The sequence below is a fragment of the Leopardus geoffroyi genome, chromosome A3 (genome assembly GCF_018350155.1).
Source record: "Leopardus geoffroyi isolate Oge1 chromosome A3, O.geoffroyi_Oge1_pat1.0, whole genome shotgun sequence".
In the NCBI taxonomy this organism is placed as follows: Eukaryota; Metazoa; Chordata; class Mammalia; order Carnivora; family Felidae; genus Leopardus; species Leopardus geoffroyi.
This window is the reverse complement of record NC_059336.1, coordinates 79,187,619-79,208,837: the sequence shown is the minus strand read 5'-3', so window position 1 is coordinate 79,208,837 and position 21,219 is coordinate 79,187,619. Positions and strand designations below refer to the sequence as shown.

Genomic DNA, 21,219 nt, shown 5'->3' with positions numbered 1-21,219 from the left:
TCTCCCTCTCTCTCTGCCCTCCCCTGCTACTACTCTGTCTCCCTCTCATTCTCAAAAATAAACATTAAAAAAAATTTAATAATAAAATAAAAAATGAAAAACAAATACACTACAAATATTCCTACTATCTGAATCCTGAGTTTCAGATCCTAGATTTAGGTAGGAAATTTAAAAAAAAAACAAAAAACAAAAAACAAACTTATCTAAATCTTTTTGTTCCTGAGTTTCAACTAGCCAAACCAGGAATTTGGATAGCAAAGAAATGATAAAAAAAAATTTACTTGAGTTCCTTGTTCCTGAGTTTGGATAGCAAGGCTTGCCTTGAATATTTTTCTCCACACATATACACAATGATGTTAGAATCACTCATATCTATCAGAAATAATATGCATCATGCTCTACTTTTCTCTCTTCCTTATCCTCTAAATCCAGTCAATAAACTCTTGCAAGGTTGTATCTCCTAACTCAAATCTATTTTTCTCCATCATTCTCAGTGTCTTAATGGTTTCCCTGCAAATCATGTTACTCTTCAGTCCATTCTTTACACTGTAACCAGACAAAATATTCTCGAAATTCTCATCATGGCTCTGCCCCATTTATCATCCTTGAACTCATGGACTGCGAGATCATGACCTGAGCCGAAGTCGGCCGCTTAACCGACTGAGCCACCCAGGCGCCCCAAGACAAAGGTCTTAAACGGTTTCGTGCTGGGTGTCCTCAGCACAACAATGCAACTTAATTCACGAGATTTTGGCAACTTTTACTCTGAGCAAGAATAGGGGCTTTTGACAAATGAGGCTTTAAGAAAACTTGCCATTTTAGGGCTAAATTTTAATATAATGTTAAAGTTTAAAGTTTTAAACTTTAAACAAAACCTAAAAATTACTGATTGGTTCAAAATGGTTTTAGGGAAAAACTAACCTGTAACAAAAGTTTGGCATTGACTGGGAATTCTCCACCATCTTTGAGCAAAACCTACAAAGGTTCTGAGGGAGACAGGACAGGAGAGGGGCCCCGACATCTATCCATAAGAGCAGGCATTTATCTCTTCCTCTTCTTGACAGGAGGTGGGGAAAAGAACCGCTGGAAAAGCTTCATCAAACACTGTCTTTTTTTTGTTTTTTTACATTTTGAGAGACAGAGTGAGACAAAGTGAGAGTGGGGGAGGGTCAGAGAGAGGGAGACACAGAATCTGAAGCAGGCTCTGAGCCATCAGCACAGAGCCCGATGCGGGGCTCAGACTCATGGAGCGGGAGATCATGACCTGAGCCAAAGTTGGACGCTCAACCGACTGAGCCACCCAGGTGCCCCAATCAAGCCTTGTCTTGAAGCCTAGTTGCATGAGAACCTAGCACTCCAGATACCTTACAGCATCAATCTCCTTAGCCATGGCCACACCCTGCGGGTAGGTGATGAGAATCAACTTCTTCAGTTTCTCAGTTGTGTCCTTGTTGTCCCTGAGGTCAAGTTTAGTTCCCACCAAGATGATGGCGGCGTTGGGACAGTGGTTTCACAGTTCAGGGTACCACTTTGCTCAAACATTTTCAAATGATGCAGGATTCACGAGAGAATACCAAATTAAGAATACATCTGTTTGCGGATAGGATAAGGGACGTCATCTGGCATAATCTTCTTGTCCAGCTGTATCCCATAAGCCCAGATTCACCGGTTTTCCATCCACCATAACATTGGCAGAGTAGTTGTCAAAGACAGTGGGGATGGATATATTCTCCAGGAAATGCATTGGTTGTGTAACTGAGGGTAAGCACGTTTTACGTACAGCGCCGTCTCCCACCGGCCCACACTTAATGGCCTGCATCTGGGCCGCTAGCTCGGCCGCAGAAGGTGGGCGGGCACGGCTGCGGGCGGCCAGGGAGCCGGGTGCTGGGGGGTGGGGGTGGGGGCAGCTGTCCACACCATCTGGCTCTCCGCCAACCAGAAGCCGGATCCCAGCAGCTCCCCACCCAAAGCTGGGGAAAACTGCGGAAAGACAGGAAAATCAAAAAAGAATTTTTTTTTTAATGTCAAGATCATGAAACCCAAAGACTCAGAAACCGTCCCAGATTGCAAAAAACTGGAGAGACATGACAACTAGGTGCAAGGCATGATCTCAGATCCTTTACAGGTAATATAAAGGACATAATTGGGACAGTTCACAAAACTTGAATACGATCTGTGTGTGTGTGTGTGTGTGTGTGTGTGTGTATGTGTGTGTGTGTGTAGAGGAATTCTCTGTACTCTTCTTGAAACTTTTCTGTAAGTTGGCAATTGTTTCAAAATAAAATGTTTTTTTTTAAAAAGATAAAATCAATGGGTTTTAGAAATCTTTTTTTTTTTAAAGGTATTTGCTAGCTTGGCCAGAATCCTTGGATATGTTAAGATGAATTTGCTTGCCAGTAAAAGAAAATCAACTCAACGGTCTGAAACAATAAAATGCATTTTCTCACAAATGTCCAGATAGTTTAGCCAAAGGGTTAATTCACTAGCCCCAGGCTTTCATTAGGTTCTTCCCCACTTCCATTTACCAGTGCAGCAGCTTTGTCCTCCTCTCTTGGCTCTCGTCACAATTGCAGTATGGTTTCAGCAGCTCCAAACAAAATGTTCTGACATTAAAATATCCAGTGGCTTCAAGGGAAAGAAGAGGGTATCTCTTATTCGGCCTATTTTTATTTTTTATATTTATTTGTTATTTTTAAAGTAAGCTCTTTGCAGGGCTTGAACTCACAACCCTGAGATCAAGAATTCCATGCCTGGGGCGCCTGAGTGGCTCAGTTGGTTAAGCATCTGACTTCGGCTCAGGTCATGATCTCACAGTTTGTGGGTTCGAGCTCCACATCAGGCTCTGTGCTGACAGCTCAGAGCCTGGAGCCTGCTTGGGATTCTGTGTCTCATTCTCTCTCTGCCCCTCCCCTGCTTGTGCTCTCTCAAAAATAAATAAATGTAAAAGCAAAATTAAAAAAAATCAAGAATCCCATGTTGTACTGACTGAGCCAGCCAGATACCCCCATGCCTATTTTTAAACATCAGGGAAGATTTCCCAGAAGCCTTACAACAGACTTTCTCTCACCTCTCATTATCCATAACCACATGTGCATTTTTAAACCACTGCTAAAGGAGCTAAATCACCATTAGTAGTTTGGACTATTCAAAATTCATCTTATAGGGCTAGTGAAAGGCCAGCTTCCCTTAAAAACATTTGACTACTTAATATCTGAACAAAATTAGCAAAGACATTAGGGAATGGTTGCTGGGTAAGCAACCAAAATCATCTGCCATAATGCTCGTTAATTCAATTGAATAATATTTAAAGATTTCTTTAAAAATCTCTATTTTCAGGGGCGCCTGGGTGCGCAGTCGGTTAAGCGTCCGACTTCAGCCAGGTCACGATCTCGCGGTCCGTGAGTTCAAGCCCCGCGTCAGGCTCTGGGCTGATGGCTCAGAGCCTGGAGCCTGTTTCCAATTCTGTGTCTCCCTCTCTCTCTGCCCCTCCCCCGTTCATGCTCTGTCTCTCTCTTTCCCAAAAATAAATAAACATTGAAAAAAAAAATTTAAAAAAAAATCTCTATTTTCAAGTGTACAGGAAAGTTTAAAGAGTATATATTATATATAGTGGGTTTATGAATTTATTTCATAACATTGAGGTATTTGATTTTTCTAGACCCAATTACAAACTCAAACCTCCACTCAGTCCCCTCACCCCACTGATTCACATAAATCCCAGTGCTGGTGCCCCTGACACATAATCCATTTGTCTGGTCATTGACCTCCCCAACCTCACCATTCACTGAGATGTATGTATTCACACCTCCATCCGATCACCAACTATGTAGCCCAATAGAGACCAGAGTCTAGTATGAAGGGAATGGGAAAGAAGAGTGTTAAGAGAACAAAGGGATTATAGGGACAACCCCTGCCCCCTTCCCATATATACTGACTCCCATATACATATAACATCAGAAACTCAAAAACCCATTGTAGACATTATTAGATTGCATACGTGTTGTTCACTGAAGAGCCAAATACTTTACTGTGATTGTACTTTTTTATCTCTGGATTTAGTGCATAACTGAAAGAAGATCTGCTTCGTGTCCCTCCTCTGTTGGGTCCCTTGTGTTTGAGGAACCACATCTTCCTTTTCCTTTATATTACATTCACAAACAACTTCTGGAGAAAGTATGTGTGGGAGGTAAACTGAGTCACTGACTGACTCAAAGTCACCACTCTGCTGCCACACTTGAAATTTCACTAGTTAGAGAAATGCCACATTCAAAGCATTTTCTATTGTCTTCTTTGCATGGTTCCATTGTCCACAACCTTCCACTGTTGCTCTTGAGAATACAATGTCATTTCAATTCCCTATACTTTGAATATGCCCTGATTTTTTTTCTTTTGTAAAAGTATTTAGAATTTTTTCTTTATCTCTGGCAATGTGAATTTTAAAATGATATATCTTTTGTTTCTTTGGCATCACTTTTATTTTTTATTATAAAAAACACAAGAGGGGCACCTGGGTAGCTCAGTCGGTTAAGTGTCTGACTTCACCTCAGGTCATGATGTCATGGTTCATGGGTTCGAGCCCCACATCGGGCTCTCTGCTTTCAACGTGGAGCCTACTTCGGATTCTCTGTCTCCCTTTTTCTGCCCCGCCCCTGCTCACTCTTGAGCTCTCTCACTCAAAACTAATGAAACATTAAAAAATAAATTAAAACACACACGCACAAAAGTTTTAAGAAATGATTAATATAAGACAATTCAGAACCATGATGAGTTATTAAACTCATTTTCTAGGGGCACCTGGGTGGCTCAACTGGTTAAGTATCTGACTCTTGATCTTGGCACAGCTCACGATCTCTTGGTGGGATTGAACCCTGCATCAGTCTCTGCGCTGACGATGTGGAGCCTGCTTGGGATTCTCTCTCTCTCTCTGCCCCTTTCCTGCATGTGCACACACTTTCTTTCAAAATAAATAAATAAACTTAAAAAAAGTTTAAACTCATTTTCTATATACATATAACTTAAATTCCAAAAGCAGAATATCATTAAATGTGAAACACATGGTAGGACTGTCCATATATACATAGCACAGGCAGAAATCTGCCTGCAGTCATCTCTGAATCTTTCATGTTCATATTCATTGATGCAAAAAAACCTGCAATTAAACTTCTACACTTCAGTTGTCTTACTATATATATACATACATATATATACATATATATATATGTGCACACACTTTCTTGTGTATATGTATATATGTATGTATATATATATGTATGTATATATATAGTTTCAAGTTTTCATCTGAATTCCAGTTAGTTAACCTACAATGTAATTTTAGTTTCAGGTACAGAATCTAGTGATTTATCACTTATATACAACACCCAGTGCTCAACACAAGTGCCCTCCTTAATACCCATTGTCCATTTAACCAATCCCCACCCCCCATCTACTTCCCCTCCAGTAACCCTTAGTTTGTTTTCTATCATTGAGTCTGTTTCCAGGTTTGCCTCTCTCTTTTTTCCCCCATGTTCATTTGTTTTGTGTCTTAAATTCCACATATGAGTAAAATCATATGGTATTTGTCTTTCTTTGACTATTTGGCTTAGCATAATACTCTCCATCTGTGTCATTACAAATGACAAGATTTCATTCTTTTTAATGAATATTGAATATTGTATGTATGTATGTATATATACATACACCACATCTTCTTTATCCATTCATCAGTGGATGGACATTTCAGGTCTTTCCATAATTTGGTTATTGTTGATAATGCTGCTATAAACTTTTGGGTGCATGTATCCCTTTGAATCAGTATTTTTGTATCCTTTGGGTAAATACCTAGTAATGCAATTGCTGGTAGTTCTATTTTTAACTTTTTGAGGAATCTCCATACTGTTTTCCAGAGTGGCAGCACCGGTTTGCATGCCCACCAACAGTGCAAGAGGGTTCCCCTTTCTCTACATCCTCACCAACATTTGTTGTTTCCTTTGTGGTTAATTTTAGCCATTCTGACAGGTGTGAGGTGATATCTTATTGTAGTTTTGATTTGTATTTCTCTGATAATGAGTGATGTTGAGCATCTTTTCATGTGTCTGTTAGCTATCTGTATGTCTTCTTTGGAAACATGTCTATTCATGTCTTGTGCCCATTTTTTAACTGGGTTATTTTTTAGGGGGAGGTGTTGAGTTTGATAAGTTCTTTCTATATTTTGGATACTAACCCTTTATCAAGATATGTCATTTGCAAATATCTTCTCCCATTCTGAAGGTTGCCTTTTAGTTTCATTGATTATTTCCTTCACTGTGCAGGAGCTTTTTATCTTGATGAAATCTGAATAGTTTATTTCTGCTTTTGCTTCCCTTTGCTTCAGGAGACATATCTAGTAAGAAGTTGTTATGGCGGATGTCAGAGGTTACTGCCTGTGTTCTCCTCTAGGATTTTGATGGTTTCCTGTCTCACGTTTAGGTCTTTCATCCATTTTGAATTTACTTTTGTGTATTGTGTAAGAAAGTGGCCCGGTTTCATTCTTTTGCATGTTGCTGTCCGGTTTTTCCAACACCATTTGTTGAAGAGACTGTATTTTTCCCATCGTATATTCTTTTCCGCTTTATTGAAAATTAGTTGACCATATAGTTGTGAGTCTAATTCTGGACTTTATATTCTGTTCCATTGATCTATGGAACAAAAATAGTCTGTTTTTGTGCCACTACCATACTGTCTTGATGACTACAGCTTTGTATTATAGCTTGAAATCCGGAATTGTGATGCCTCCAGCTTTGGTTTTCTTTTTTAAGATTGCTTTGGCTATTCAGGGTCTTTTCTGGTTCCATACAAATTTTAGGATTTTTTGTTTTAGCTCTGTGAAAAATGCTGGTGGTATTTTGATCGGGATTGCATTAAATGTGTAGATTGCTTAGACATTTTAACAACATTTGTTCCTCCAATCCATGAGCATTGAATGTTTTTCCATTTCCTTGTGTCATCTTCAATTTCTTTCATCAGTTATTTACAGTTTTCAGAATAGAGATCTTTCATCTCTTTGGTTAGATTTATTCCTAGATACCTTATGGTTTTTGGTGCAATTGTAAATGTGATCAATTCCTTGATTTCTCTTTCTACTGCTTCCTTATTAGTGCTAGGAAATGCAACGGATTTCTGTACATTGATTTTGCATCAACTTTACTGAATTCGTGTATCAGTTCTAGCAATTTTGTGGGGGGAGGCTTTTGGGTTTTCTATATAGAGTATCATGTCATCTGCAAATAGTGAAAACTTGACTTCTTCCTTGTCGATTTAGATGCCTTTTATTTCTTTTTGTTGTCTGGTTGCTGAGGCTAGGACTTCCAGTACTATGTTAAATAACAGTGGGACAGTGGACATCCCTGCCTTGTTCCTGACTGTGGAGGAAAAACTCTCAGTTTTTCCCCATTGAGGATGGTATTAGCTGTGGGTTTTTCATATGTGGGCCTTTATGATGTTGAGGTATGTTCCTTCTATCCCTACTTTGTTGAGGGCTTTTATCAAGAATGAATGCTGTACTTTGTCAAATGCTTTTTCTGCATCTATTGAGAGGATCAAATGGGTTCTTATCCTGTCTTTTATTATTTTGGTGCATCGCATTGATTGATTTGCCAATATTGAACCATCCTTGCAACGAAGGAATAAATTCCACTTGATCATGGTGAATGATTCTTTCAAGGTACTTTTGGCTTTGATTTGCTAGTATTTTGTTGAGAAGTTTTGTAGCCATGTTCATCAGGGATACTGGCCTGTAGTTCTCTTTTTTAGTGGAGACTTTGTTTGGTTTTGGAATCAGGATAATGCTAGCCTCGTAGAATTAGTTTGGAAGTTTTACTTCTATTTCTATTTTTGGAATAGTTTGAGAAGAATCGGTATTAACTCTTCTTCAAATGTTTGATAGAATTCCCCTGGGAAACCATATGGCCCTTGACTTTTGTTTGTTGGGAGATTTTTGGTTACTGATTCAATTTCTTTGTTGGTTATTGGTCTGTTCAAGTTTTCTAGTTCCTCCTGTTTCAGTTTTAGTAGTTTATATGTTTCTAGGAATTTATCCATTTTTTCCAGATTGCCCAATTTATTGGCATATGATTTTTTTGTAATCTTCTTATAATTGTTTGATATATATATTTTAAGGAATATTAAAGATATGAACAAAATGTATTAAAGTCAGTTTCTGTTAAGGGCTTTCTGTGCTTTTTTCTGAACAATTGTGTACAATATCTTGAGAAAAACTTGTACCCCATTTCTAGTTAAGATAGTAGAGAGTTTTCTAGTTCTTTTTTTAGTCAAATTTTTTTTCAATCATTTGAGAGCAAAGTACAAAAATAGCTCATGAACCAAATCACATTTTTATATTGTCATGTTCATTATAAAATGCCACTCAATTCTCCAATGCCTGTTAAATTCTTTCCTCATATTAACATCCCTCTTTTGAAATACCTAGTGTGGTTTCTGTTTCTCTGACATACAATCTTTGTATAGTCGCTAATTTTAAAAACATGTAAACTATAAAAAAGAAAAAAAGAAAAAAATAGAGCAAAGTGGTTGGACTTACTCAACCAGATATAAAGATCTTTATAAAGCACAGTAATAAGATAGTGTACTTTTAGCACAGGACTAGACAAAGACCAATGGAACAAAATAAGAATCCCAGAGGGGCGCCTGGGTGGCGCAGTCAGTTAAGCGTCCGACTTCAGCCAGGTCACGATCTTGCGGTCCGTGAGTTCGAGTCCGTGAGTTCGAGCCCCGCGTCGGGCTCTGGGCTGATGGCTCAGAGCCTGGAGCCTGTTTCCGATTCTGTGTCTCCCTCTCTCTCTGCCCCTCCCCCGTTCATGCTCTGTCTCTCTCTGTCCCAAAAATAAATAAACGTTGAAAAAAAAATTTTTTTAAATAAGAATCCCAGAAAAACATATATACATAGAAACATGATTTATGTCAGGTAGCATTATAAATCAGTGGAAAAAGGATAAATGGGGCTGGAATCATTTTAAATTTAAGTGGGAAAAAAAAAGAATCAGATCCCCACTTTATCTCATACACAAAGTCAATAACAGGTGAATTAATGTGAAAAAACAAACTTTAAAAGTTCTGAAAGCAAATATTGGTATAAATATCAGGATATGAAAAGATTTTTTAAATAAGACACAGAAACTACCAACCATTAAGGAAAAAACTGGCATATATGACTACATCAAAATTAACTTCCATGAACAAAGGCACCTTAAGCAAAGTGGAATGCCACAGTCTGAAAGAAAATACTCATAATGTATCAATCCATAAAGGATTGTATCCTTCAGAATATAAAGAAATCTTACAAAATCAATTTTAAAACACTCAATAGAAAAATGGGCAAAGGATATAAATAGGCAATTTTCAGAACAGGAAACACAAATGGCCAATAAAAATGTGAATATATGCTTAACCTCAGTAATAATTAGAGGCATATAAATAAAAATAACAAGACAAGGGTGCTTGGGTGGCTCAGTCGGTTAAGCGTGCGACTTCAGCTCAGGTCATGATCTCACGGTCCATGAGTTTGAGCCCGCGTTGGGCTCTGTGCTGATGGCTCAGAGCCTGGAGCCTGTTTCAGATTCTGTGTCTCCCTCTCTCTCTCTGACCCTCCCCTGTTCATGCTCTGTCTCTGTCTCAAAAATAAATAAACGTAAAAAAAAAAATTAAAAAAAAACCAGCAAGACAATATTTCAGTTTCACTGGACTAGTAAATATTAGTCGATCAGTACTGTGGTAACCATTCACAAACATTCAGACCCTGAAGGAGAAATGGGAGCTCTTGAAAGTTAGATGTCATCACATGACTTGTTTTGGCCAATTAAATATGAGCAGAAGTGATGTGTGTCACTTCTGGTCAGACACTTTTTTTTTTTTTGTGCTTATTTTTGAGAGAGAGAGAGAGAAGGATAGAACAGGGGAGGGCAGAAAGAGAGGAAGGGACAGAGGATTGGAAGCAGGCTCTGTGCTGACAGCAGAGAACCTGATGTGGGGCTTGAACACACGAACTGAGATCAAAGTCTTCGCTCAACTGAGCCACCCAAGCGCCCCAAGGGCAGAAACTTTAAAAACCAGAGTGCAACCCTTTTTTAGTTTTTCCCTGCCTCACAGAAGCTTGTGTCAGGTTGGAGCCCCTGTCAGCGCAGGGCCCTGAGTGACTCTGATGAACAGAACTTCAATGCTGACCCGCACTGTACTTGCGGCATGAGCAAGAAATAAGACTGAATGAAGCCATTGAGATTTTGTGGTTGTTGATTATTGTAGCATGATTTAGTTATCCTGACTGATATAATCTTAATTCTTGGTGAGGAAACTGAACAACAAGGACTCTGATACCCTGCTGGTAGGAGTCTAAGCAGGCACAACAACTGTGGGGAAAAGTTTAGAAACGTTTGATCAAGCTGACAATGTCTTCAACTCATGTGTACACATGGATAATGATCAAAAGTTTTAACTGCAGCATTATTTTAAGAGAAAAACTGAAAATTACCTCAATGTCCATTGACAGGAAATGGATAAGTACACTTTGGTAGATTCATAGAATAGATTACTATAGAATAGCTAAAATAAATACACTTAACCTATCTCTCTCAAAATGTATGAGTCTCAAAAACATAATTTAGATTCTAAAAAATGATGTAAGGAGATGCACAGTATGATTTCATCATGTATAAAGGTTATATAGTATATTATGCTGTGGATGCATAATATATGTAGTAAAAGTACAACAATATGCATGGGCATAATAAACATTAAATTCAGGGAAGTGTTTACTTTGAGGTAAGTAAAAGTTAGAAGGATCATCTATAAAAGGGTGAAGGTATTTGAATTTTTTTTTTCAACGTTTTTATTTATTTTTGGGACAGAGAGAGACAGAGCATGAACGGGGGAGGGGCAGAGAGAGAGGGAGACACAGAATCGGAAACAGGCTCCAGGCTCTGAGCCATCAGCCCAGAGTCCGACGCGGGGCTCGAACTCACTGACCGCGAGATCGTGACCTGGCTGAAGTCGGATGCTTAACCGACTGCGCCACCCAGGCGCCCCAAAAGGGGGAAGGTATTTGGAATATTTCATTTCTTATAAAAATATATATCATGTTATTATGTAAAAATGCTGAACTGAGGGTACCTAGATGTTTGTTGTATTACCCTCTATGCTTTTCTGTCTACTTGAAATATTTAATAATAATTAAAAAGAGAATAAAGGCAGGCAAAAATGAAAAAGAAGGAGCATCTATAATTCTACCTCCTCCGACCTATCCCTGAAATAAACTCTAATAACGTATTGGTGTAAATCTGTCCGGTTGTCTCTGTCCAGCTGGAGAGGAGGAACAGGGTGGCAGGTCTTCAGACAACTACAGTGAGGACAGAGCACAGAGTTCAGCTGGCTAGGTAATCTGGACCTTAACTTACTCATTTAAAGGATGTTGTTTGTGGGGCACCTGGGTGACTCAGTCAGTTAAGTGTCCAACCCTTGATTTTGGCTCAAGTCATGATCTCAGGGTTTGTGAGATCAAGCCCCACAATGGGATCTATGCTGACAGCAGAGAGCCTGGTGCGGGACTCAAATTTACAAACTGTGAGATCATGACCTGAGTTGAAGTCAGACGCTCAACCGACTAAGCCACTCAGGCTATTTAAACATTTTTCCCTCTTAATTTTTCAGAACCATTATAGACGTCTAAATACCTAGAAGTATACTTCTTATGCTAGAACATTCCTTTGAGAACTGACAATTCTGGCATTGAAGAAGGGCATCGACTTTAAACTTTATCTGAAAAGTGGTATTCCTTGTTCTTTTTCTGTTTTGTTTTTTTTTCTCATTTGAATTCTAGGATTCCTTAGGTATTTTAGCTATAATTTCCCTTGTTAGTTATTTTTTCAATATTCTGTTTTCGTCTCCAAACAAGATGCACATGCACACTTGGTAAGGAGGCTAAGTTTCACGTGTGATTTAATTTAAGCTATGGTTTCCTTGCACTTTTAGTGCCACCTTGTGGCAGTGCTCTGGTGTCAGAATCTATACTTTCCTGATTTTTTTTTTTTTTAATGCTCCTGAACACATTTCCATCTGAGGTTTACAGTGTTAGTCATTTAAAGATATCATGTCACAAAGCAGTGTGGTTCTCAATCCATCTGCATAAGAGAGTCACGTGGTGACTCTAGGCCCACTCTGGAACCACTGTCCAAAAGTCATCAGCCAAAGCTAGATGTCATTTAACAAATACTTCCACCACTTACTACTTACTGGGAAAGAAGTCTGCTTTCTTCTCTGAATATATGACTACTTATGGTTAGAAATGAATACACTTCAGAGATCCCCTCAAGTATTTGTTCCTGATGTAAAATAATTGATAGTTGCCTACATTTATGGTTCAAGCTTTCTCTTAATTTTAAAATTCTCATAATTTTAATGACCAATAGCTTCTGGTTGGCTTATTTTTTTTTTTAATTTGGGAAAATATATTACCCATAGACAAGCATAGAGTCTAAAACAACCAACAGCTGTACCCCCCCATTCAAACTTAACAAATGTGGAGAGGCTGGGAAGATGGCAGAAAGGAGGACCCTGAACTCAACTCATCCCTTGGATACAAGTAGATAGTACTCATATCAGTGTAAATAACCCAGAAAACAATCAAAAGACTGGCAGAACAGATTCCACAACTAAAGTCAGAGAAGAGGCCACATCAAGAGGGTAGGAAGGGAGGAGATGCGGTGGGGATCCAAATGAACCACAGGAGGGAGCTACAGGCATGAAGAAGGGGGAGAAACAGACCCTCACTCCTCACAGGGGAGCCTGCACAGGGAAGAAAAATCCCAAAAACATTTGGCTGTTCTTTTTTTAACTTTTTTTTTAATGTTTATTTTTGAGAGAGAGAGACACACACAGAGTACAAGCAGGGGAGGGGTAGAAAGATAGGGAGACACAGAATCTGAGTCAGGCTTCAGGCTCTGAGCTGTCAGCACAGAGCCCAGTGTGGATCTCGAACTCATGAACCTCATGAGATCATGACCTGGGCTGAAGTCAGCTGCTTAACCGATTGAGCCACCCAGGTGCCCCAATTTTTTTTTTTTTTTAATTTTTTCTTGAGAGAGAGGGTGGGGGGAGAGATTGAGAGAGACAGATCATGAGCAAGAGAAGGGCAGAGTGAGAGGAGGACACAGAATTCGAAACAGGCTTCAGGCTCTGAGCTGTCTGAGCCTGATGCAGGGCTCAAACTCATGAATCGTGAGATCATGACCCGAGGCCCAGTCAGACGCTTAACCAACTGAGCTGCTCAGGTGCCCCCAAAACATTTGGCTTTTAAAACTAGAGGGAATGAATTTCTTGAGTTCTTACAATAAGTGAGTGGGACATAAGTCTGGAATTTTAAGTCAGCAGGCTTGGCTCTGAAAGAGCCCAGAGGAAGCTGAGTCCCCTTGCTTAAAGACACAGCACAACAAACAGCTCATGGAGATACAGCATAGAAGCAGCACTTTGAAAAACACATGGTGCAAATGGGAGTTATTTACCAATATCAGAGTGTGTCCCAGAAGGATGGGTTCACTGAAGGACTTCTACAGAAACAAAGGAGCTCACAGGTACCATTTCCCTCCCCTGTCCCCCAGCATAAACACACAGTTACCTACAGGAACCAGCCCACTGACATTCACTAACTAACTTGCTTACACAAAGCCTCGCCCTCTCACTCATTTCTCAAGTCCAATGAATATCTTTATGATCATGACTTCATTTATTTAAAAAAAAATTTTATTTACTGAAGTAATCTCTACACACAATGTGGGGCTCAAACTCATGACTCTGAGATCAAGAGTTGCATACTGTATTGACTGAGCCAGTCAGGTGCCCTGGTGACCTTATTTTAGCTTCTCTATCAGGCATATTATTTACATTCATTTTGCTTAGGTCTCTTGCTATGGTTTTGTCTTGTTTCATTTAGGACATATTCCTATACCCCCTCATTTTGTCTAACTCTCTGTGTCTGTTTCTCTGTGTTAGGAAAGTCAGCTACATCTTTTGCTCTTGAAAGTAATGGCCTTATGAGGAAGAGGTCCTGTAGTGCCCTCCAGGGCAGTCGGTGGTCACCTTTACTTGAGTTTAGTCAGACCAGGCATTTGCCAGAGATGTAGTAGTACCGAACTGCTTGGTACACCCCCTCTCTGGCTTCAGCAGATCTACCCTTTTCAGTCACCCCTCAATCCCTATGCTGTGGGTCCCTCCCCCAAGAAGACTGGTGTAAACCATGTTTCCTGACCTGAGCACTTTGCACTTTACAGATCCCATGGAAGCCCCCCACACACCTTGTTAAAACTGCATACCATGCATGCCCATGCATGCTTTGTGTGTCCACCCAGGCTGGTCCCTGCAAGGCAACAGGTCTCATTTCACATGTGGATCAGTGCATACCTTGTTAAAACTGCATGTTCCACCCCAGCTGGCCCACTCCCCTCTAATATGCTCTTTGTCAAGCCCATTCAAACCAGGGCCATAAGCCTGGCAGTGTGCAAACAGCTCTGACAGGGGCCAGTACCATCCCAAAGTTTCTCCTGCCCTGGGGTGAGGGGAAGAAAACCACACAGACAAGTTATACGGTGGCCCCAACAGTGGGCTAGGGGCAGAAATTTCATCTTCCTTTAGAGACCTAAAGGAAACAGATCTAAGTAATATGCTTGATAGAGAATTTAAAATAATGATCATAAAGATACTCACTGGACTTGAGCAAAGAGTGGAGTGAGACCCTTAACAGAGAAATAAAAAAGGACCAACCAGAGATGAAGAACACAATAAAGGAAATAAAAAATATACTAGATGGAATAAATAGCATGCTAGAGAAAGCAGAAGAACAAATTAGTGACTTGGAGGACGGAATAATGGAAGGTAATCAAGCTGAACAGAAAGAAAAAAAATATGCAAAATGATAATAGACTTAAGGAACTTAGTGACTCCATCAAGCATTATAACATTCACATTATAAGGAAGAAAGAGAAAGGGGGGCACAAAATTTATTTGAAGAAATAATAGCTGAAAACTTCCCTAATCTGGGGAAGGAAACATATCTAGATCCACAAGGCACAAAAGGCAAAATCAACCCAAGGAGGTCCACATCTAGACAAATAGTAATTAAAATGGCAAAAGTAGTGATCAAGAGAGATTTTTTAAACTTTTTTAAAGTGCTTATTTGAGAGAGAGAGAGAGAGAGAGACAGCGAGAGAGAGAGCTAGCAGGAAAAGGGACAGAGAGACAGGGAGAGAGAGAATCCCAAGCAGGCTCCTCACTGTCCTACAGAGCCTGATACAGGGCTTGAACTCACGAATTGTGAGATCATGACCTGGGCCAAAACCAAGAGTAAGACGCTTAACTGACTGAGCCACCCAGGCACCCCACCTTTTTTTTTTGAGAGAGAGAGAGACCAAGCAGGAGAAGGGGCAGAGAGAGAGAGGGCCAGAGAGGATAAAGAGAATTTTTAAAGCAACAAGAGAAAATAAGATAGTTACATACAAGAGAAACCCATAAGGCTATCAGTGGATTTTTCAGCAGAAGCTTTGCAGGCCAGTAGGAAGTACCATCATGTATTCCAAGAGCTGAAAGGACAAAAAATCTGCAGCTATGAATATTCTATTAGCAAGATTATCTTTCAGTATAGAAGGAGAGATAGAGTTTCCCAGACAGACAAAAGCTAAAGGAGTTCATGACCACTAAACAAGCACTGCAAGAAACATTAAAGGGAATTCTTGGAATGGAAAGATAAGACCATAAGTAAGAGTAAGAAAAGTAAGAAGCACAGAAGCAGTAAAAATATCTATAAAAAATCAGTCAAGGAACTCACAAAATAAAAGAATGTAAATATGACATCATACGGGGTGGGAAGGAATAAAGAATGGGTTCAAACTTAAGCGACCATCAACTTCATACAGACTGCTATATGCAGATGATGTTATACACAAACCTAATGGTAGCCAGAAATCAAAAACCAGGCATAGATACGCAATAAATAAAAAGAAAAGAATCCAAGTATATCACTAAAGAGAGCCAGAAAATTGTGAGAGAAGAAAGTAAGAGAAGAAAAAAATCAGAGAAGAACTACAAAAACAACCACAAAACAAGTAACAAAATGGCAATAAATACATACCTATTAATAACGTTGAATGTAAATGGACTAAACATTCCAATCAAAATACACAGGGTGACAGAATGGATAAAAAACCAAAACCCATCTGTATGCTGCCTACAAGAGACTCATTTCAAACCTAAATATACATGCAGATTGAAAGTGAGGGGATGGAGAAACATTTATTGTGCAAATGGATGCATGCAAAAGAAAGCTGGGGTAGCAATACCTATATTGGACAAAACAGACTTTAAAACAGATTGCAACAAGAGATAAAGAAGGATGCTATTTAATAATAAGAGGGACAATCCAACAAGAAGATATAACAATTGTTGGCACAAAAACAGACACATAGACCAATGGAATAGAATAGAAACCCCAGAACTAGACCCACAAACGTATGGCCAACTCATCTTTGACAAAGCAGGAAAGAATATCCAATGGAAAAAAGACAGCCTCTTTAACAAATGGTGCTGGGAGAACTGGACAGCAACATGTAGAAGGTTGAAACTAGACCACTTTCTGACACCATTCACAAAAATAAACTCAAAATGGATAAAGGACCTGAATGTGAGACAGGAAACCATCAACACCTTAGAGGAGAAAGCAGGAAAAGACCTCTCTGACCTCAGCTGTAGCAATCTCTTACTCGACACATCCCCAAAGGCAAGGGAATTAAAAGCAAAAGTGAATTGCTGGGACCTTATGAAGATAAAAAGCTTCTGCACAGCAAAGGAAACAACCAACAAAACTAAAAGGCAACCAACGGAATGGGAAAAGATATTTGCAAATGACATATCGGACAAAGGGCTAGTATCCAAAATCTATAAAGAGCTCACCAAACTCCACACCCGAAAAACAAATAACCCAGTGAAGAAATGGGCAGAAAACATGAATAGACACTTCTCTAAAGAAGACATCCGGATGGCCAACAGGCACATGAAAAGATGTTCAACGTCGCTTCTTATCAGGGAAATACAAATCAAAACCACACTCAGGTATCACTTCACGCCAGTCAGAGTGGCCAAAATGAACAAATCAGGAGACTATAGATGCTGGCGAGGATGTGGAGAAACGGGAACCCTCTTGCACTGTTGGTGGGAATGCAAATTGGTGCAGCCGCTCTGGAAAGCAGTGTGGAGGTTCCTCAGAAAATTAAAAATAGACCTACCCTATGACCCAGCAATAGCACTGCTAGGAATTTATCCAAGGGATACAGGAGTACTGATGCATAGGGGCACTTGTACCCCAATGTTCATAGCAGCACTCTCAACAATAGCCAAATTATGGAAAGAGCCTAAATGTCCATCAACTGATGAATGGATAAAGAAATTGTGGTTTATATACACAATGGAATACTATGTGGCAATGAGAAAAAATGAAATATGGCCTTTTGTAGCAACGTGGATGGAACTGGAGAGTGTGATGCTAAGTGAAATAAGCCGTACAGAGAAAGACAGATACCATATGGTTTCACTCTTATGTGGATCCTGAGAAACTTGGCAGGAACCCATGGGGGAGGGGGAGGAAAAAAGAAAAAAAAAAAAAAAAAAAGAGTTTATAGTGGGAGAGAGCCAAAGCATGGGAGACTGTTAAAAACTGAGAACAAACTGAGGGTTGATGGGGGGTGGGAGGGAGGAGAGGGTGGGTGATGGGTATTGAGGAGGGCACCTTTTGGGATGAGCACTGGGTGTTGTATGGAAACCAATTTGACAATAAATTTCATATAATAAAAAAAAAAAAAAAGAAGATATAACAATTGTAACTATTTATGCACTCAACATGGGAGTACCCAAATACATAAAAAAGTTAATAACAAACATAAGAACTAACTGACAGTAATACAATATTAGTATAGGAATTTAATACCCTATTGATATCAATGAATAAGTCATTCAAACAGAAAATCAACAAGGACTCAGTGGCTTTGAATGACACATTGAACCAGATGGATTTACCAAGTATATTCAGACCAGTCTACCCTAAAACAGCAGATTCACATCTTTTAGAGTGCACATGGAACATCCTACAGAATAGACCACATGTTAGGCCACAAAACACATCTCAACAAATTAACAAATGATGAAAGTCATACCATGCATCATTTCCAACGACAATACCATGGAACCAGAAATCAACCGCAAGGAAAAATCTGGAAAAAGCACAAATACATGGAGGTTGAATAACATGCTACTAAACAATGAATGGGTCAACCAAGAAATCAAAGAAGAATTTAAAAATTACATGGAGAGAAATAAAAATGAAAATACAATAGTCCAAATCATTTGGGATTTAGCAAAAGTTATTCTAAGAGGGAAGGTTATAGCAATACAGGCCTACATCAAGAAGCAAGAAAAATCTCAAGTAAATAACCTAAACTTTACACCCTACTTATACCCAAAGGAACTAGAAAAAGAAGAACAAACAAAACCCTAAACCAGCAGAAATAAGATTACAGCATAAATATTACAGTAGAAATAAGTGACATAGAAACTGAAAAACAGGGGCGCCTTGGTGGCTCAGTCAGTTAAGCGTCCGACTTCAGCTCAGGTCACGATCTCGCGGTCCGTGAGTTCGAGCCCGACGCGGGGCTCTGGGCTGATGGCTCAGAGCCTGTAGCTTCCTTCCGATTCTGTGTCTCCCTCTCTCTCTGCCCCTCCCCCGTTCATGCTCTGTCTCTGTCTCAAAAATAAATAAAAAACGTTAAAAAAAATTAAAAAAAAAAAAAAAAGAAACTAAAAAACAATAGAACAGATCAATGAAACCAGGAGCTGGCTCTTTGAAAAGATCAACAAAATTGGTAAACCTCCAGCCAGGCTCATGAAGAGAAATAGATAGAGAGATGGCAGGGGCGGAGGAGTGGGAGAAAGGTTCAAACACAATCAGAGATGAACGGGGAAATTAAAACTGATACCTTTTAAATACAAAGGATTATAAGAGAATATTATAAAAAATTATATGCCAACATATTGGACAATATAGAAACATATAAACTACCAAAACTGAAACATGAAGAAATAAAATTTGAACAGACTGATTACCAACAATGAAATTGAATCAGGAGTGAAAAAACTCCCAACAAACTAAAGTCCAGGACCAAATGGCTTCACAAGTGAATTCTACCAAACATTTAAAGAAAGGTTAATATCTATTCTTCTCAAACTATTCCAAAAAAATAGAAGAGAAATGAAAACTTCCAAATTCATTCAGGAAGCCAGTATTAATTAGTCTGATATGAAAACCAGATAAAGGCACCACAAAGAAAGAGAACTATAGACCAATATCTCTGGTGAACATAGATGCAAAAATTCTCAAAAAATATTGGTGAACTGAATCCAACAATACATTAAAAAAATCATTCACCACAATCAAGTGAGATTTATACCCCGATGCAAGGGTGGTTCAATATTTGCAAGTCAATCAACATGATACATCACAGGAATAAGAGAAAGTATAAAAAACATGTGATAATTTCAATAGATTCAGAAAAAGCATTTGACAAACTATAACATCTATTCATGATAAAACCCTCAACAAAGTAGGTTTAGAGGGAACATAATAATAATAATAATAATAATAATAATAATAATAATAATTAAAGCCTTTTATGAAAAAACCATAGTTAACATCATACTCAATGGGGAAAAACTGAAAGCTTTCCCCTAAGCTCAGGAACAAGACAAGCGTGTTCACTCTCATCACTTTTATTCAACACAGTACTGGAAGTCCTAGATATAGCAATCAGACAACAAAAAGAACTAAAAGCCATCCAAATTGGTAAGGAAGAAGTAAAACTTTACTATTTGCAGATGGCATGATACTATATGTAGAAAACCCTGAAGACTCCACCAAAAAACTACTAGAACTGATAAATGAATTTGGTAAGGTTGCAGGATACAAATCAACATACAGAAATCCATTGTATTTCTATACACTAATAATGAATCAGTAGAAAGTGGAATTAAGGAAACAATCTCATTTACAATTGCACCAAAAATAATAAAATACCTAGGAATAAGCTTAACCAAAGAGGTGAAAGACCCGTACTCTGAAAACTAAAATATTGATGAAAGAAGCTGAAGATAATACAAATGGAAAAACACTCTATGCTCATGGATTGGAAGAACAAATATTGTTAAAATGTCTATACAACCCAAAGCAATCTATAGATTTAATGCAATCCCTATGAAAGTATCAACAGCATTTTTCACAGAACTAGAACAAACAATCCTAAAATTTGTATGGAACCACAAAAGACCCCAAATAGTCAAAGCAGTCTTGAAAAAGAAAAACAAATCTGGAGGTATCACAATTCCAGACTTCAAGTTATATTACAAAGCTGTAGTAATCAAATCAAAACAGTATGGTATTGGCACAACAACAGACACATAGATGAATGGAAGAAAATAGAAAGTCCAGAAATAAACCCATAATTATATGGTCAATTAAACTTCAACAAAGGAGGCAAGAATATGCAATGGGAAAAAGAAAGTCTCTTCAAAAAATGATGTTGGGAAAACTGAACAGCTACATACATGCAAAAGAATGAAACTGGACAACTTTCTTACATCATACACAAAAATTAACTCAAAATGGAGTAAGGACCTAAATGTGAGACCTGAAATCATAAAAATCCTACAGGAGAGCACAGGCAGTAATTTCTCTGACACAGGTTGTAACATTTTTCTAGGCAAAAGAAACGAAAGCAAAAACAAACTATTGGGACTACATTAAAATAAGAAGTCTCTGCATAAAAGGAAACAATCAAAAAAACACAAAACCTACTGAATGGGAGAAGATATTTGGAAATGACATAACCAATAAAGGCATAGTATCCAAAATATATAAAGAACTTATAAAACTCAACACCAAGGAAACCCAAATAATGGGCAGAAGACATGAACAGACATTTCCCCAAAGAAGACATACATATGGCCAACAGACACACGAAATGATGGTCAACATCACTCATCATCAGGGAAATGCAAATCAAAATCATAATGAGATATTACCTCACACCTGTCAGAATGGCTAAAACCAAAGCAGAAAAAACAACAAGTGTTGGCAAGGAGATGCAG

General features: G+C 38.7%; 1 pseudogene; it reads right to left on the bottom strand.

Moving 5' to 3' along the window:
* Positions 1-920: 920 nt before the first annotated feature.
* Positions 921-1,819, bottom strand: LOC123579702 (annotated as a pseudogene).
* Positions 1,820-21,219: the final 19,400 nt, after the last annotated feature.